The following is a 15,367-nucleotide window of genomic DNA, read 5'->3' as shown; positions in this document are numbered from 1 at the left end:
CCAAGTTCGCACGTCCATGGAAATCCCGAGGAAAGATATCCGATCCTGAAAGATCCGACTCTCCTTGTTTAGATCTGTTAACAACACTTCCACCGCAGAATAAAACTGAGTACGTCGTCAAAATGTACTCACTGATTCAATGTACGTGTAAATGCAACACTCTTCCACGGGAAAGAATCGAGCGCTGACGAAATCCGAAAGAATTATACGAGGATTTGACTCACAGAAGACATCCTAGTAAGTAAGCTTTTGACCTTTCACTTTCAGTCTAATTTAGAATAAATATATCTCTTCCATGAAACGATTTCTATGTCGCAAACCTTCCCGCATGGTAGCCGAGCAGCCGCCATGATTCGAAAACAGATTGAATTGGTGCGTGCGTTGGTTTATGGGATACGGGATTAAGAGTCGCCCTCTGTAAATTTCAACTATGGCCATTTGGACCAGAAAAAATCAAATTCCTCAAACTTTCTCAGATGAATGGTCTAGATAAGTGATTCACAAAAATATAACTTTCAGTTCAATTCGATTCGTATTTTAGCGCTGGGGCCACCATCTTGGTTTTGCCCCTCTGAGAGGGCTTTCAGCGGCCATTTTAGGGCACATTTTTAACAATTTGCAATACAAAGAAAACGATATAAATCCGGGTAAAAACCCTTTATTCGGGACAAGCAAATGTTTCTTATTACATTGAGAGGCTGTTTTGGCAATTTGATATCACCTGATTTTTTTACAGAATTTTAAATTTCTTCCCTTTCGGACTACTCATGAAGCGCCATAAAAAAGGCGAAGTTTAAAGGAAAATATCGCCAAAAGTACATCACTTGAGATCTCAAAACTACCCTCCACTTAAAGAGCAATGTCTCACCTGTAAAAACATGCAATAAAATTTTGGGGCAGTTAAAACTGTAAAATGTTAGAAGAAGAAGTTTAAGCTGTGCTTTTGTCAACAAAGACCGCCGTCCTAATTAGCATAATAACGTGAAAATAACAATGCACAGAGAAAATAATGATATATTTCACTTACCTCGCGACATGTCGACAACTGGATGTTCCACGATGCTTCATATTATATTTCCAGTATGTTCCAGCCACATTTTCGGTGATTAGTGTACGAAATCACTCTCAGACATCGCCACGGTTAAGCAGATTTCAACTCTCCGAAGCCCGCTTCATAACATCTATCAATATTATTTGTCTTTCGTCTCATAAGCCGCCGTTTACAAGAAGTTTAACAATTTGCTGAGATCCTAACTGACCCAGAAGTCTATTAGCAGCCTTTAAAATCCTCCTCTTAATCGAGGATTCTCATCAAGAACTCGTTTAAGCTCAGTTCTGTTTTGATCCGTTGTACACCCACCATTATTCCACAGATTGCGTTACATTTGACAAATGCACATTCCAACGGGTAGGGGTAGGGTGGGTAGGAAGTGAAAATGTAACCGACATTAAAGCCATTTTACGCATTTCTGTGACTAAACTAGTAACTGGCTTTACCAGAATGATTTGAACATGAGTTTCTGCTCGCAGGCATTTTCTAGGTTATTTTTGCAGGGTAGATGGGAGGGGCGGGGGGAGGGGGGTTCGTGTATTAAAAACAAAAAACGAAATAAAGAAACCGATAGACAGTATCAGGTCAAAAGATTATGATCTGTGTATCTTGATCAGCTCTATCAGTTCATCAGTGAGGCCCTATTAGGGGTTTTCAAGATACTGGATATTTGGGTAAAAAGTTAATAGGATGCAAGAAATTTAGGGGAAATGTTAATGGGGTAGAGCATGTTTAGATCAGATAAAACAGGACATTAATTGAGTAGGAAATCGTTGAGTTGGATTTAACAGGATAAAAGATATTTAGGATAAAAATTAATAGGATAAGGGATACGCCGACACCCCCCCCCCCTCACCCCTCCCCTCCCACTATGGGGCCTCAACAGTGGTCTGCTATTTAGGATAAAATAAAAGTATGTCAACTGCTGGAAGCATTTATTCTGGACTCTTAGTACTTACGTCACGGTGGAATATAAAAGTTTTGTATCAAATTTTAGGGGTTTTGAGGTTAGGTAACACAGCTCCTTGTTAGTAATTTTGAAGCCCACACTTGTTACACTGAATAGATCGATAAAGACGGGGCTGGAGAAATAAACAGAGAATTAAATATGTCCCGAATTCTGTACCGTTTAACACGAATTTCTTACATGGCAACCTTTGTATCTGCAAAGAGATTGAGGCACAACATTCCAGACTATATTTGTAAACAACTATCCTAATCTCATTGACAGCCATTAGTTTTTGACGAGAATTTTCATTTATTACAAATAGAATACGGATCGAACTCCAATGAAAAGCCTCTTACTTGTTTGTTTTTGTTTTTGTTTTTGTTTTGTTTTGTTTTTCTTTTTTGTTCAGCATTATACTTGTGTCTTTCGCTGTCCGAAATGCTATCAAATGCTGCGAAAGGCAACAGACTGACAAGTAGTGCGCAAGAAGTAGTGATAAGCGGCGTTTTATTGAAACTCCTTTTTCTGAGCGGTTCCACTTTTGCCTCAGATAAAGAAATGCTCAGAAAATTACTGAAGAACAATTTACAGTACGTTTCATGTTGACTTGTTCCTGAAAGGGAAACCCTATATCACAGGGCCAAATATGATATAGCGACAATCGTGGTGTTCACCCTGTCCTATCAAATTCTACTCTTCCAGTTCCTGCTGAAGAAATTAAATCTAAAGGCTGGGCCCTGAAAGTGACGAAAAAGGCTACTCGTTTCAACGGAAAACAAAAAAAACTACCTTGAAGTAAAGTTTTTCTCGTGTCAGGAGACGGCCATAAAAGTCGAAGCAATTACTTTAGCACAAAAGATGAGGCGCTCAAAAGATGAGGCCAGAATTAGGCGGTTCACCTGTGATGAGTTCCTGACTCCTTGCCACGTTTAATCCTTCCTCTCGAGAATGGCTTCAAAGCTCAGAAACAGACAGGAGAAGGTCCTCTAAGAAGACACAACAACCGCTGAGAATCAAGCTGCAGATATTTTTGACAAGTGTCAGTTAACTCATCCAATTGCTTATGACTCATTCAACTTGTGTGCCTTAAACGCATCTATAAAGTCTTTAAAAAGCTAAGCGTCAACATTAGTGCTACGCTTGATAGATGCGGGTATTCTAAAGCGCCCTGCATAGGGTTGAAAACTAGTCTTGTGCAGACATGCAGCTGTGCTCCATCACAGAACTGAACGACATTAGCGGCCGTGGGGTGCCTCAGGCTCATAACGAATAGTGCCTGCAAAATACAAACGTGTTTCCGCCAGATTAAGAAAACGTGGAAAAAGTAGATCTTAGCCAGGGTTATTAGAATCCACAAAGAAAACTGGGGGTAGTCATTAATTTTTCGGAGATAATTAGCTACTGCTGGCGGTAGCATTTTTCTGAAAAAAAAAGGTAAAGATATTTCTTCACAGATTCTCCTAAGGTTTGCTTTTACATGCAGAAAACTAAACATCTTTAAACTACGTGGTAAGTGGTAACATAAAAACCACTTTTGATATGTATTTAATAACAGAATCGTCGCAACAGCGCTTTGAGTGTCCCTGGACAGCACTCCTCTGGCTTAGCCAAAATACAGTCTACATAACTTTTCCTCGCAGCCAAAAACTAATGCATTGTTCAATAGGCTTGCCACTTCCAATTCATACCATAAAATGTAGCTGTAATCACCCCTTTTTCAAAAGTTAAAGGAGTTGTTTCATCCTTTCGAGAACTTTGCCGGTGCCCGTTACATTTTTTCCTGTTACTTCGTAAGTAAGTTAAACATTGACGTCTCTCGCACTTGTTTTGCGCGCGCATTTTGCCATCTACAGTTGAATTTTGGTATAATTTTTTCTACGGATACGATAAAAGCTAGTTTTTCAGTTGGAAGCCGTTCACAGTTAGTGCTTAGCGATATGCTACTTCTCTGGTAATCCCGGTTTCAGTACAGGCTCGTAATTTTAATGCGAAATTTGTTTCGGCCACAATAGGATTTTTTTAAAGTCCCACGCTTGGTAGGGTAGTTAATTACGTCACTAGTTCCAACCCAAGCGCGCGCCTGGCGTTTAAACCATGTCTTACGTAATCCACAGACCGTGTGCCCACAAAAAAGAAGGCACCGTCCTTAACTGCCCTTCAGTAATTTTCTGAACATTTCTTTTCTGATGCAAAAGTGAAACGGCTAAGAAAATGTAAGGAGTTTCAATAAAACGTCGCTTACCATTACTTCCTGCGCACTATTCGTCACTCTGTTGTCTTTTGCAAAATGATGGCACTTCCGGCAGCGAAAGACACAACTGCCCGCTTTATCTGATCTAAACATGCTCTACCCCATTAATTTTTCCCCTAAATTTCTTGCATCCTATTAATATTTTACCCAAATACCCAGTATCCTGACAACCCCTAATAGGGCCTCACTGATGAACTGGTAAAGCTGATCAAGATACACAGATCATAATCTTTTGACCTGATACTGTCTATCGGTTTCTTTATTTCGTTTTTTGTTTTTAATACACGAACCCCCCTCCCCCCCCCCCCCCATCTACCCTGCAAAAATAACCTAGAAAATGCCTGCGAGCAGAAACTCATGTTCAAATCATTCTGGTAAAGCCAGTTACTAGTTTAGTCACAGAAATGCGTAAAATGGCTTTAATGTCGGTTACATTTTCACTTCCTACCCACCCTACCCCTACCCGTTGGAATGTGCATTTGTCAAATGTAACGCAATCTGTGGAATAATGGTGGGTGTACAACGGATCAAAACAGAACTGAGCTTAAACGAGTTCTTGATGAGAATCCTCGATTAAGAGGAGGATTTTAAAGGCTGCTAATAGACTTCTGGGTCAGTTAGGATCTCAGCAAATTGTTAAACTTCTTGTAAACGGCGGCTTATGAGACGAAAGACAAATAATATTGATAGATGTTATGAAGCGGGCTTCGGAGAGTTGAAATCTGCTTAACCGTGGCGATGTCTGAGAGTGATTTCGTACACTAATCACCGAAAATGTGGCTGGAACATACTGGAAATATAATATGAAGCATCGTGGAACATCCAGTTGTCGACATGTCGCGAGGTAAGTGAAATATATCATTATTTTCTCTGTGCATTGTTATTTTCACGTTATTATGCTAATTAGGACGGCGGTCTTTGTTGACAAAAGCACAGCTTAAACTTCTTCTTCTAACATTTTACAGTTTTAACTGCCCCAAAATTTTATTGCATGTTTTTACAGGTGAGACATTGCTCTTTAAGTGGAGGGTAGTTTTGAGATCTCAAGTGATGTACTTTTGGCGATATTTTCCTTTAAACTTCGCCTTTTTTATGGCGCTTCATGAGTAGTCCGAAAGGGAAGAAATTTAAAATTCTGTAAAAAAATCAGGTGATATCAAATTGCCAAAACAGCCTCTCAATGTAATAAGAAACATTTGCTTGTCCCGAATAAAGGGTTTTTACCCGGATTTATATCGTTTTCTTTGTATTGCAAATTGTTAAAAATGTGCCCTAAAATGGCCGCTGAAAGCCCTCTCAGAGGGGCAAAACCAAGATGGTGGCCCCAGCGCTAAAATACGAATCGAATTGAACTGAAAGTTATATTTTTGTGAATCACTTATCTAGACCATTCATCTGAGAAAGTTTGAGGAATTTGATTTTTTCTGGTCCAAATGGCCATAGTTGAAATTTACAGAGGGCACCTCTTAAAATTTCTTTCCCCAGGCTCCCGCAATGACGTCACAGATCACCTGGAGTGGAGAGTTCGAATAAGCACGAAACGTGAGGATTGCGTGACGTCCAAACGCTGTCATGATTATGCAAATGCTCAGCTAGGGGAATCCCCGAAATATAGCGTAATGGTGTTGGATTCCTTTGTGGTTTTAAGCCTTTTTACTCACATCTCACTCGACGATGTGCAATTTGCATCTCTATTATAATTTTATTACAAGGCTATAAATTTCGACATGAATACTTGAAAATCTACTTTATTCTTTTTTGGCCTTCTAAGAATGAAATGAAATTCCGGATTTTAAAATTATAGTAAACAATTAACTCACCGAAGTGGGATTTTTAATTACTCACTAAATTTGCGGCGCGTGGAATTCGCGACTAAAGTTGTGGTTTTGGTGTTAAGGAATGTATCTTTTCTCAAATCGGCTGTAGAGTTAGGATTCAAGAGTCCTTATTACTTATAAGTCTCCAAAAGCTAACATTTATTTGTATACGAATCTTGTGTTGTCAACACGGTCGCGTTTGACAACAAACAACTGTTGCTGCATGAATCAAACAAAACCTACTGCTCCGAGTTGTAGAGCTCACCTACAAAAAACGACCACGGTTTGTTCGAACAAGATAAGTCTTACACGTACCTAGTTATGTAGCTCGTCGACGGCAAATGGTCAGATTTGTGGTCACAATTAACATGAATTTACCGAATCTGCGAGTCAAAGAATTAAATAGGTCATATCCCAAAGATCTTGACGTATGATTTTTAACACTGTAGAAGTCAAGACCTTATGCACATCGAAGCACACAGCAACAATATTTCCCATCCAACTGCAGCCACACAACTAAGGCGAACGATTACTCCTAGTTTGCATTAAAAGGTACATTTCATTTTCTGGAGCAGCGTGAACTGATGTCCACACTGTTTTACGTTGATGAGTCAACGTGGAACTTGCCATCTGAGAGATTTTAGTACTTTCTGTTCTGGCTATAAATATTTTGGAGCTTACGATCAAGGATTGCGGAAACTTCCTTGTTTTGTAGGAAGAAAACCTTCAGAAGTAATCTACACTTTTATTTTGGCAACTGAGAGATAGCATTCTCCATGGTAGGGCCAACAAAAAAGCTAATAGAGGCAACAAAGTCTTGTTTCTTGGAGGCTCTGTAAATTAGTATAAACTGACTTAAAGGTCCTATAACAACGAGGTCAATAGCCTGCGTAGCAAGCGTTTCTGTGGTGTTCGGGAGCAAAGAATATTACAGCGCGAATATTACAGCGCAGCGAATATTACAGCGCAGACTAAACACCGAAAATCCCGTTCCTCGGTCTTTCTTTGCTACCAAACCCAACGGAAACGCTTGCTACGCAGGCTACGAGGTCAAATAAACATATGTGTGTATGCAAGTAACCATGTGGCAAATGATAAAAAGCCCGTCATGCGCATGCAGCGAAGCGTTGAAAGCAGTCAATCGTTATGAGACTTATGAAGTGAAAGTAATTTTGATTGGTGTATTAATTGATGGGTATACGTACGTACCGTGCGGGGTAAGCCAAATGTTTGGTGCGACTATGACGGCAGTTTTCTTTGAATGTGCGGTGGTGTTACAGTTCGTATAATCGTTCGTTCAATCGGCGGCTTCATACCTAAACAAAATCAAGCAGATATGTTTTCTGGCAAAGAAATTTTGCAGAGTGTTGTGCTCGTCGTCATCGGCGGGATAGTTGCAGTGCTGGCCTCCAAGTTGTTAGAAGGCGACGAAGGAGCAGCAGCGCAGGGAGAGATCAGACGAGAAGATGAGTTGAACGAAGCTAAGCAGCCACAAGAACATGACGAGAGGTTTTGCTGACAAGGTGTGTGTGGTTGTTTCAATATCAAAAATAGCACGAAAAGTTTGGATTTCTCTGAGGCGACATATATCTGAAAAGGTTTGTGTCAATATTGAGAAGTAGAGAATGCGCGCTGTTAAGAACTGCCACGCTAAGATTTTTTTATTATTGTAAAATTTTCTAGATTTATTTTTATGGTTTATTTTGATAAAAAAGGCCGATGCTACGAGGCATGAGGAGGATAGGTAACAGGTATTTTGACGAAAAATTGCAAATCAGTTTTGTGGCATCGCCGAGTTGCGCGATCTACGCGCGATTAGCATACGTTGCGCCCCCGGCATTGCGTTACGCTGTCCTTGAAGAGTCCACTTCGTGCTTTTCCGGTCCAGCGTGACTGCATAACTGGCTTTTGTCACGCGATCAGGCTACAAGCGGCCGAAAATCGGATCGTCGATACCGATTCCTTGTGGTATCTTGTGGTATGCACGTTCGGCTTCGCGAGATATACTTATACATTAAACTTGCAATCCGACCGACCGTTTTGAGGGACCATGGACTTCCTTTTGAGTTGATATAAAGATTTTGGAGAAATCTAATGGATTTTCTTCCTTTCTCCTTGTATTAATCTCATGTTCATTGATGTTTCTGTTTTGATTGTAGGAATATTCAGCGGAAGGGAATACTTACAGCCGACATTTTAATATTTTAACCTTTAGATGTCAGATTGACCTGAATTACCATAACTTCTTGGACCAGTGAAGTGTGCCGGTAGTTGTCGCGGACAGTTATAAATCAGAGAATTATGTATCTTATGTAGCTGTCGGTTTCCAAGTACGTAGTGTTTTTTTTTTTTTTTTTTTTGAACCATGTGGATACTTGTTTGATGCATAGTACGAACAATAAGCACCGCAAACTGTGTTTGTAAGTGATACTGCCTTGTTAAATAACCGTACATTGTGTTGATCAAATGTTATTCATGTCCAAGAACTGTTGCGTTTTATTGCCGTGACTTTGTTGTGTTCACGGCCCACCAAACTTGTCATAAACTGTAATTTGTAGCCTAATTTTGTTCAGTAAACAGTACTAGTTCACAGTAAAATGTGTGTTCACGACATTTTCTTATAAAAGGTATACACTGAGATAGATACCCAAATGGCTTGGTAATCTAACTGTTACATGGCCGCCGTTGCAGAAATGATCGCATTTACAAGATCTTATCATTTATGTTGTTCTTTCACGCTTGGATTGGCATGACGCATGCGTGCAGCTCTTCATTCACATTGTTCAAGGATATAAATAACATTGTGGAGAAAATTTTTCATCGCACAGAAAAGGGCATTCAGGCATTCATCGCTCGCTTGAAAGAAGTCGCGAAGAACACCATCATTCATTTCTGTGAAGAGTTGGTGTGTTGAGATTGTCAAATCGAAGAATTTAACCAAAACTAAACCACTGTTTTGATAAAGACTCGCTGAGAAACTACGCGGAGCGTGAAACGCTTTGGACTAGCGCGTGAAAACACCGTTGCCTAGCGATCTCGCCTTCTAATGTCAGGTGAACAATATTTCCATCGTCTCGGCCAATTAGAATTCACTCTAAAGTTCCGTAAGTTTGACCTCTGTTCATAAACGATTGAAAACATGGTAAGGCGTGGGTGCTGGAGTGTTATTTCATCGGCTACATCCCGTTAGGAAAGTTAGTATCTCGCTAAGCAAAACCTAGCAGAGATGTTTTCTCACGAACAAATTTTGCGGAGTGCTGTGTTTGCTGCCATCGGCGGGATAATTACTGTGGTGGTTTTAAAGTTGTTGGAGACCGAAGGAACAGCGGCGCAGAGAGACATCAGAGAAGAGGATGATTTGAACGAAACTGACAAGCAGCCACAAGAACATGACGAGAGGTTGTGCTGAAAAGGTGGGTATGTTTTTCATATATTCATTGGCTAGAAACAAAGAAATATTATTTCTATTAAAAGTATTGATAACCCTCTAACAGCTGAAGAAAGTAGGCATTATACGAGCCTTTCCCGAATTTATTAGCGAACATTTCATTATTTTGGTAGTTTTGTAAACTTGCGTTAAGCACCATTTCTCATTTCTTTCGAACGTCCGGTTCTATGTATTGCAATTGTAAATTGAAAAATAGTTTTGTTTTTTTTTTTCTTTTTCAATCTAAGAAGCTATATATAACATCCCGGGAAAGGCGCGCGCTCCTTGTTTTTCACATGCACTATTTTACGCCCCCGGGTGTACGAGTACGTAGAAAGAATTGGTGCTTGTCGAAGCAAATATTTCACAGATCAAGTTTGTGTTGAGCGCTGCTAGCGTCACGTGTCTTTGTATACGTCATTTTGCGGTATAAGCGCGACTTCTTTTGGCAGATAGAATTTATTGCTGACCATTTCGTACAGTAGCTGGCGTTAGAGAGTTTTAAAGACGCTGTCTACTTTGGAAAGTACGCACACGGTCCGCGCGTCAACTACACAACCAAACGCGCCACTAAAATGCAAGTAAAATTGTCCTGTTCTGACCAAATCAAGTTTAATGAGCATGTATTAAAACCCAGGAGCACCAGATTGACAGTCACCTACCCCAATCTGCTCAGGGCTTAACCACTAAAACCTCTAACCCTAAATCATCTCTTGTAGTATTATTTAATACAATTATTTCTGCTTAGTATTGTCCATTTATAAGTAGACATTGTAAGTTCAGTATGTAATTCAAAAAAAAAAAATTGAGCTTCAGTGGATTCACTTCTTTCAATAAAGTTATATCTACCAGTTTGTGTTTTGATTTACACCCAAGCCATGTTGATCCAGTACTTGAAGATAGCAATAACATGCTTTCCTCATTTTCTCTCAGCAGACAAGGCTGACCGCACAAGGATGACCGCACAAGCCTGAGAAAAGAATTCAAAATAGAACTATAAACACTAGCTCTTACAAATTGTTGAAAAATCGAAAATTAGGGAAGGAAATGACATAACTCTCTTTGGAGGAATAATTTTCTTTTCAATTTACATTTGTACATGTTATGATGTTGTCACAGTTATAGAAAGTAGTGAAAGTAGTTTAAAATTTACATTTTCAGCAGCCAAACTCTCCCCATCGGGGAGAATTGAAAGGTGTGTATAAAAAACAATTCAATTTGTCACACTTCTGACTTGCTGTATTTGATGACTTTGAAGGCACCATCTTGTGTTCATAGTTTTTGTTGCTAGATGTCAGAGCAAATGAAATTAGCAGTATTAAAATGAGCTGAATAAAATTGGTAGTGATCTTCTTGATCCAAAGCAAAGAAAATTAAAATCTGAATAAGCGTTTCTTCAGAAAAGTTCTAATTTTGATATATTTCAGATGTTTAGTTTTTTTTTTCTCTTAACAGACAAACATACGAAATAATACCTTGCTTAACCTTACTATAATGTACTTTGATATTTATAATGATGTTGTTGTAAAACTGACTCTGCTAAGGAATTGTAACTTTGTTTAGAGAGTGAAGTAAGTCTTTAAACATGCTGACTGGGCACCCTCTGAAGTATGTCTCCTCATATGGCATTGAATGTGCTGCAACCCACTGATTCTTTTGCACATCATAACACTCCACCATTCGAGAATTATGGCGGTCGACACTCTCACTTCCAATTCCGCCAAACACATAAATCTGATCTCGCAAAAGCACTGCACTGGCATGAAATCTTGGAACATTCATGGAAGCAATAGAATGCCATTCATTCAGAGTTATGTCATAAACCTCGCAACTTACACTGGCATGTCTAGAAAATGCATCAACAGTACCACCAAAGACATATATCTTCTTTTCAAGGGACACTCCACAAGCACAACCACGCTTTTCGCTCATGGGGGCCATTTGTGTCCAGGTGTTTAACTTAGGGTCATAGCGCTCGACGGCAGATAGGAAATCATCATCACCAAGACCACCAATGGAATATAAATAGTGTGCGTCTGTCACAAGGCAAACTGAGGACCTGCGACTGCTGAGTGGCGCAACTAAACTCCAAGAATTTGTTGAAGGGTTGTACCTCTGTACAATGTCACAGCGTCTTCGTCCCTGCTCAGTGGTAAATTCAATACCACCTGCAATGTAGAGATACCCTTGTAAGGTAGCTGTACCCACTAACTTGACTTTCTTGGGCAGTGGTGCTACATAGTTCCAGGTATTGGTACGTGGGTCGTATCATTCCACACTAGAATAGAAGGAGTCTTCTCCTTTACCGCCAACGGCGTAAACAAAGCTTTTGGAGGCTGCAAAACCATGTCGGCACCGCCTGGTAAGCATAGGGGCTAACTGGTACCAGGTTTTTGCAGCTGGTACATAACAGAGGGTGAAGTTGCGGACAAGTCCATCTGGAGACAGCCCACCACATGTGATGATAGCATCTTCATGGGTCTGCAGACAGGTTCTTGGTCTTTGTGGAGAGATTTCCTGTCCTGCGTACAAGGCTCGCCAGCGCATCTCGTCCGTCAATATTTGTCTACATTTACCATCTCCCAGCACTAGCTCGTGGCTCATCAGTTTTGTGTATAAATAATGCTGTGATATCGTGCTCAGTCGAATGTGACCAAACAAGTCCGCGAAATATCGCTCCCTCTCCTCTTGATTTTGCCCGATCCATTCCACGATTATTTCAAAGAGCTCTTCCTCGGCTCGGATCACGATGTCGTCGCTAGAAATTAAATCCTTTATGTGATCGGAGGAAAGTTGCGAAAATTCCTTCGACTTGCCAACTGTCGCAAAGTTCTGCTTGATTAATTCACAAGCGTAGTTTTGCAATTCCTTGCATTCGTATTTCTCGGCAAACAGATAATTGAAGATGCAGTTTGAGGCAGACATCTGTCGTTCGATAAATTTGCAAGCAATGTTCTTGAGTCGGGGTAGAAGCACGTAGTTCGCGGATGCAATGAGATCTTCGGCGTTCGCTTCGCTTACTTTAATCTTGCCCGTGTAAAGGTAAGATAAAAGTTGATCCATGACCATAACTGGAATTCCTTCGAGGCTTACGATCAAAGCCGACTTCTCTTTCATGTCGTTGGTGAATAAACTGTAAAAGAACTTGCTGCTGGCGGCCAAAACACATCGATGTGCGGCGAAGGTTTGCCCTTCCACATTTAGTGTAACGTCTGACAATAAATTTTCTCTGCGGATTTTGTCAAGTGTTTGCATTATATCCCAGCATTAGGGGCTGTTTGCTGGATAAACGGGCTCTACTTGTGTACTTTCGGTCATCTTTCTTGACAAAGATTATTCCACGCGTCGCTGGTTCGTCGACGGTGGAGTGCTTCCCTCTGTGGGAGGTCACTAAGCTTCATGTCAGAACATTGCACATTCTTTAGTTTTAATTGGTTGCTATCCATAGTATTGCAGACTTAATTTTGAATTTTTTCTTAATATTTACTGGTTTACTCAATTTGGGTTAATTGCTTTTATGTGAAGTGATGTTTTTGGAACGCTTTAGAGATAAAAACGTTCAGTTGCTATCCAGTCTGCAAATATTGTTTTTATTGGATGATGCTGTTGTTACATACACGTTGGTTTGAAGTTTATATGAAATAATTCATATTTCACTTTCATACACGTTGGTTGTTCAGTCGGAAATTTGTTTGTTTTGCCCTCATCCTTGTCTGTGCGGTGCGAAATTGAAAAGTTCTTTCTGGAACACGATGGAATATTTGCATAGAAAATGAAATTGTTTATAACCTAGTGCCCTATGAAGCAAATCTCACAGCAGTAGGCATCAAACGAAACGGCAGCCGCCCACAATAACGCGAATTCGGCTGCCAAAAAGGTATGCATCGCTCCCACTTCGAGTTTATCAAGCACACGTGGATAATGGTTGAAGTTGTCGCGCCGGGTTTCTCATCACAGCCTCATTTCTTACGCCATGCATTTTTTTCTCCATTTTCGTTTATCTCCATTTTTTTGTAGGCACACTGCAGCGTTGAAGGCTGCAATTTTTGACCATTTTTAAAACTCTTGCATTATACCATGGTTTTGATTAGCCTAATCAAAACCATGGATAAAAGGCTCGAGCTGTCGAAAATTAATCAAGGTTTATTGGCTGCGTCTGTCTTTCCTACCTTACAGTAATAAGACTTGACTTTATATAATACACGCGATCGCGCGAGGAACTCCTTGTAAAGGAAAAGAACTTTTCAATTTCGCACCGTAACAGACAAGGATGAGGGCAAAACAAACAAATTGAAAGGCGCAGTAACTTCTCTTCAACGGCCACCTCTCCACAACGGCAACGGCCACTAAAGCACGTCTCAAACTACCAAAATAACCTCTCCACAACGGCCAGTTAACCAACGACTGACGAATGGTGTTTACCTAACCGCTAGTTGTATTGTAAAACGTACTGATGGCGGGAAAGCGACACGGCTTCGTTAGCGTGATACTAACTCATCTGATAATCTTCGGTATCATCTTCAGCTACAGCAGGAAAAAGACCCTATGGCATAAAACTGTCGACAATGGCCAAGATTCAATGGGAATTGCATTGCAATGCCTCCACCAAGATAGCTTACGGCTTCCTGAACTTGCGCTTGAGCTGAACCACAGGCGCCATTTTGGCTACTCGAGGACCTCCTCCAATGGCTTCTTCAGTTGTAGGATTACCCGATATCCCAACAGCGTCTCCACCTTTCATCTGTCTCGTTTGTTTATTAGCTGGGATGTCGATTTAAACCCTGGCCCAAACAACGAGAAGCCGAAATGTCATAAGTGCTCGAGATCTATAGCTCGCAACCATCGATCACTTAACTGCAGCTCTTGTGGTTTTAAATACCATACCAAGTGCGGAGAGGTCGCGGTAAAGCAATTCAAGCAAATTCAAACATACGACCCATCGATCTGGACCTGTCCAGCATGTCAACAACATCCTACACCGGAATGGGACACGAACTTCACGCTATTACAATCACTCCCTTATGCTTCTACTTCAAATGATTCATTCCTAATTATGGCGGATTCTATGGATACAGCAATAACTCCCAGTCAACTACACAAAGAGGATGACGAAAATCATTTGTTGGACCTCGCACAGAATCTGGACACTCACTCAAGTAAGGACCTTAGAGTGGCACACTTGAACGTATGTAGCCTAAGAAATAAGATCGAGGAACTAAGGTGTTTACAGTTAATATGCAGATTTGAAATCCTTGCCATAACAGAAACGCACCTTGACAAACCCGTCCCAGATGCGGCACTTGACATTAACGGAATGAAGTTTGTAAGGCTTGATCGAAAAAGGCGAAAGGGAGGCGGCTGTGTACTTTATTATGCGGAGCACTTGAAGGCAATCCACCGAAAGGATTTGTACAACGATGGTCTTGAAGCGATCTGGTTACAGGTTAAATTCCCTTGTAACTCTGTATTGTTCTCAGTCATGTATAGGCCACCTGATGCGTGCGATTTTTTCGACCGCATCGGACCTACGCTCGAAAAGGCTTGGCTGAAATCATCAAACATCATTTTATTGGGAGATTTTAACTGTAACCTTTTAAACAGAGGCAGTCCGGAAATTCCTGTGTACACAAATGCAGAAAAACTCTGCTCTGTTTTCGACCTGTTTGGGATGCAAAACGTTGTACAAGAGGCGACAAGAACAACTATTACATCGAGAACTCTAATTGACGTTATTGTCACTACAAGAAAAGATCTTATTAGCATTTCAGGCGCCTGGGTATCTCGGACCATGATCTGATATATGCAACTATACGACTAAAGAACAAAAGGCCGCCACCAAAATATATCAGAACGAGAGATTATAAGAAACTGG

General features: G+C 40.6%; 3 pseudogenes across 2 annotated transcripts in view; 2 read left to right on the top strand and 1 right to left on the bottom strand.

Annotated features, from left to right (window-relative positions):
- LOC145490998 (uncharacterized) overlaps nt 1-15,367 on the top strand; it is a 74,415-nt pseudogene that overhangs the window by 23,208 nt on the left and 35,840 nt on the right. The gene's annotated exons all lie outside the window — the stretch shown is intronic.
- LOC145491034 (uncharacterized) overlaps nt 1-15,367 on the top strand; it is a 33,805-nt pseudogene that overhangs the window by 13,185 nt on the left and 5,253 nt on the right. The gene's annotated exons all lie outside the window — the stretch shown is intronic.
- Nucleotides 10,971-12,876, bottom strand: LOC145491003 (kelch-like protein 12; annotated as a pseudogene).

This window comes from Orbicella franksi, chromosome 6 (genome assembly GCF_964199315.1).
Source record: "Orbicella franksi chromosome 6, jaOrbFran1.1, whole genome shotgun sequence".
Taxonomy (NCBI): Eukaryota; Metazoa; Cnidaria; class Anthozoa; order Scleractinia; family Merulinidae; genus Orbicella; species Orbicella franksi.
Note: the sequence above shows the minus strand (reverse complement) of the source record. Positions and strands in the feature narration are given on the sequence as shown.